Raw genomic sequence first — 5,010 nt, forward strand, 5'->3', positions numbered from 1 at the left:
CCACCAGAGATTTTCTATGAGGCTTAAGTTGGGCGATTGCAATGGCCACTCCAGAAGCTTCCAGCGCTTCTTCTGCAACCAAGCCATGGTAGAATTTGAGGTATGCTTTAGATTGTTGTCCTGTTGGATGGTCTTAGGTCTCCCAAACTACAGCTTTGTCACTACTGGCTGCATGACATTTTCACAAGCAGTTCCTGAGGGTTCAGGATTGTCCAGGATTTTGTTTTTTTCATTGTTGACATCAACAACCTTCTTGACATTATGCCAACATATTGCCACATAGAAATATTGCCTACCACCAAAAGAAGGGATTGTTATGTCGTCTAAGGCTGGCCTTTGTGGGGATTGCGTCAGCCATGTGCTCCAGTGGCTGGGCTCCACACTCCACCTGAGGCCCATGGTGAGACACAGCTGCAGCTAATTTGGAGACTAATTAGGATAGCTGCTGGATGTTAACCTGAGATCTCAGCATTATTGTCATTTTAGTTTTTCTCTATTTTGAACTAAACTAGCTAGTTTATTGAGCTGAGTAATGGATTCACATATGCTGTATCTGTCCGCCTGTTTCTGGACCTTGTCCTGATGAATATGGAAATATGAAAAATGCAGAAATTAATTTCCACTGCACATGCAGCCAACCTGCCTCAACACAGGAAAAAAAAAGTCCAAGCCATAGCCCCATATGGCTACTTTATTTGGAAGAGACAGGAAGCAGTGATCCTTATCCACCCTCCACACTAACACCAGGAGGGGGAAAAACACCCAACCACTGGAACCAATATACTTCAAACCAAGGACAATGGTGGCTTCTGAGCATACTGGAAGCTACCCTGTGAGCTCCTAAGCCATCTCCCATACTCAGTACCTCCACAATACATCACAATGCTATCCTTTCACATAGACTACTACCCTACGTCTCACATTCCTGTAGAACTCTCCCACTTCCAACTCCTCTCCCAGGACATGATCAGGCATCAGCTCAGATACCCTGGGGCTTGGCCTTCTAACTGTTCCACCTCCACAGAAAGAAATATCTGGAATGGTCAAACAACACACATCATATTTCAGGTAAACAAGAAGCACAGCGAGATGTTGTACAAGAACATGAGTAGCAGATTTGAAAGGTCCAGATATTGATTGGATGTGTGTTCCTGTTCCAGCTGTTGACTGATCCAAGCTCAGTACTCAAACAAGAACACAGCGGCCCTGTACTTTCTGACAGAAAACGAGAGTTTTGTGAACCTAGAGACAGCCCTGGCTGACTACTGCGAGTTGAGGAGTGCAGCACTAACAATCATTTTCACCTTGAACAGATTTCAAACCTAAATTTATCTCAAAAGTAGAATATCGCTGAGAGATCTACTCCCTCCAAAAATGCAAGGGTTTAAAGAAAGGAACCACTGCTGTCAATCTAATGTCTGTCTGCACCGTCTAAAACACAGTGGTGTGCAGTCAGGCCCTTTTAACCCTTCAGAGAAGGGGTGACAATAGGTGCATGTAAATTATTACATAATATATTAATATCAGACATCCCAAGTCGCAAAAAAACAGAACAAAAAAACTTGCACACACACCAAAGGATAACGAAACTTTTTTTTCATTTTAATTAAATTTTTTTAAAATTAAATTTAGTGTACTCAGAGGTGAAATGAGTTTTATCTTTTTTGGAAGGCCCTGCCTCTGCTTTCCCTGCCTCCGCCATGATCTGCTTTCTCTCACTCACTGAACAATTCCCGTCCGGGAGGGGGGAAAAACACTGCCCGCCCACACTAAAAACTGATTGGCTGTCTCACAGACTCTTTGCAGAGAACAGGCCAATCAGAACCCTCTCTGTTATCTCTCTCTCCTTCCCACACGCGATTAGAGAAAAAAAGTCTGTCGCCTGTGTGCGCGTTTGTGTGCAGTGCGCTCTTGGGGCGCTCGTTCTGAATCAAAGTGAGATTATATGTGACTCGCGGGCATCAGGGAGCCACTACCGAAATGCGGTAGACTCCCGCAGCTTCAGGGAGACTTGGTTTGTCTGTAAATATATATATTATATCTATTGTAAGTGTAAGCATATATTTCATAAATTTACAAACAGCAATTAATACAAAGCATTAGTCTGTGTTTTTCAGTTGCTATAGGACAGATATCTGACTGACAGCGGTACTGACCAATCAAAACTGCTTTTTAAAATGGCTTCTGCCCCCTTGTGTCTGCCTGACTCCTCTTTTGCATTTTTGAAGGGTAAAGTACGGTGGCCGAGAAAGCCCAGCGCAGTGCAAATTGAAAAGCGCTGCAAAAGCACAAAACACATCCATCAAAATTACAACACAGGCGCAGCAAATAGAAAAACGCGCTGCAAATAGAAAAACGCGCTGCAAATAGAAAAACGCGCTGCAAATAGAAAAACGCGCTGCAAATAGAAAAACGCGCTGCAAATAGAACCACAACACAACGGAAGTGAGTCACAACACAACGGAATTTTCCCGGGGGACCTTAAAAGATGCTGTACCAGCTGTATACAAAGGACAATAAGTGGCAAACAAGCTTCTGAAAAGTAAGTTATGTTTATTACCTGTGATTACCACGGTTGTGTGCATATTATTAAAAGTTCTGCTTCACAAAACGCCTTGTTTGCCACTTATTGTCCTTTGTACACATAGTGAAGTCCGAGACGTTACTGAAGACGCAGCTTAGCTGGTATATCTTTTAAGGTCCCCCGGGAAAATTCCGTTGTGTTGTGACTCACTTCCGTTGTGTTGTGGTTCTATTTGCAGCGCGTTTTTCTATTTGCAGCGCGTTTTTCTAGTTGCAGCGCGTTTTTCTAGTTGCAGCGCCTGTGTTGTAATTTTGATGGATGTGTTTTGTGCTTTTGCAGCGCTTTTCAATTTGCACTGCGTTGGGCTTTCTCGGCCACCGTAGTAAAGTAATGAGTCTATTAACAAAGTCGTATGACCATCTAACCAATCAGAATTATGGTTTTTACTATGGGGGCAGGGCCATGGCTGTCTAACCCAGACATCCCAAGTTGCAAAAGTTGATTTCAGTCCCCCCCCACCCGCCCCCCAAAAAAAAAAAAAAAAAACGCACACACATCAAAGGATAACGAAACTTTACTTTTATTTTAATTAATTTTACTTTTTTTTTAAATTAAATTTAGAGTATTCAGAGGTGAAATGATTTTTATATTTTTTCTTTTTGGAAGGCCCTGACTCTGCTTTCCCTGCCTCCGCCATGATCTGCTTTCTCTCACTCACTGAACAAATCCCTCACTGAACAAAACACTGCCCACCCACATTAAAAACTGATTGGCTGTCTCACAGACTCTTTGCAGAGAACAGGCCAATCAGAACCCTCTCTGTTATCTCTCTCTCCTTCCCACACGCGATTAGAGAAAAAAAGTCTGTCGCCTGTGTGCGCGTTTGTGTGCAGTGCGCTCTTGGGGCGCTCGTTCTGAATCAAAGTGAGATTATATGTGACTCGCGGGCATCAGGGAGCCACTACCGAAATGCGGTAGACTCCCGCAGCTTCAGGGAGACTTGGTTTGTCTGTAAATATATATATTATATCTATTGTAAGTGTAAGCATATATTTCATAAATTTACAAACAGCAATTAATACAAAGCATTAGTCTGTGTTTTTCAGTTGCTATAGGACAGATATCTGACTGACAGCGGTACTGACCAATCAAAACTGCTTTTTAAAATGGCTTCTGCCCCCTTGTGTCTGCCTGACTCCTCTTTTGCATTTTTGAAGGGTAAAGTAATGAGTCTATTAACAAAGTCGTATGACCATCTAACCAATCAGAATTATGGTTTTTACTATGGGGGCAGGGCCATGGCTGTCTAACCCAGACATCCCAAGTTGCAAAAGTTGATTTCAGTCCCCCCCCACCCGCCCCCCCAAAAAAAAAAAAAAAACGCACACACATCAAAGGATAACGAAACTTTACTTTTATTTTAATTAATTTTACTTTTTTTTTAAATTAAATTTAGAGTATTCAGAGGTGAAATGATTTTTATATTTTTTCTTTTTGGAAGGCCCTGACTCTGCTTTCCCTGCCTCCGCCATGATCTGCTTTCTCTCACTCACTGAACAAATCCCTCACTGAACAAAACACTGCCCACCCACATTAAAAACTGATTGGCTGTCTCACAGACTCTTTGCAGAGAACAGGCCAATCAGAACCCTCTCTGTTATCTCTCTCTCCTTCCCACACACGATTAGAGAAAAAAAGTCTGTCGCCTGTGTGCGCGTTTGGGGCACTCGTTCTGAATTCCGGGAGATTATATGTGACTCCCAAATGCGGGAGACTCCCGCAGCTTCAGGGAGACTTGCTTTGTCTGCTAACCCCTTCTCAGCGTTTTAAAGAAGGGGCTATGTACGCATTGGTTAGTCGTAAAACAGCGCACATGCTGGCTTAATTCGATAGCTAGCTAAATATCATGGAATTGTGACTGTAAATGAGACAAATATTGTGTTGTATTTTGTGTATTTTAGTTTTTGTGCGTGCTTAATGTTTTGGCTGCCCTGGTGTACTGCAGTTATACAGTACCGCTGAACGGCTGCACTTGTAGGAATACTAAGCATTAATTATTGTGGTCTATTGTGTATGGTACTGTTGTTATTTGTAGCTGTGTTTATAGGCTGTTAATGTGTATTAAGTTCATATAGCAAATTCAAGACAGAGAATATGTAGTTATAGTAATATTCATCTATGTGTAGTTCGGCGGGGGTGGGTTTTACAGAAGGGGTACCCATTATATTAAATGCACGCCACTGCTATAACGTATGAAGAATAACATTAGACACTTATTTTGTTGAGGTGTGAGAAAATTTCATCTAATCAGCATGGCATCAACCTGTCATCGACTAACTGAAGTCTTCTGTCTGCGTTTGAAAGCCGCAAGTAACTCTGCTGTTCTGACACCCAGTGGAAATTCATTCCACCACCTTTGTCCTAGGACAGAGAAGAGTTAGGATAACCCTTTAATGGTTGGCAAGAAGGAGGGGTCTTCAGGATCC

The sequence above is a fragment of the Astyanax mexicanus genome, chromosome 8 (genome assembly GCF_023375975.1).
Source record: "Astyanax mexicanus isolate ESR-SI-001 chromosome 8, AstMex3_surface, whole genome shotgun sequence".
Lineage (NCBI taxonomy): Eukaryota > Metazoa > Chordata > Actinopteri > Characiformes > Acestrorhamphidae > Astyanax > Astyanax mexicanus.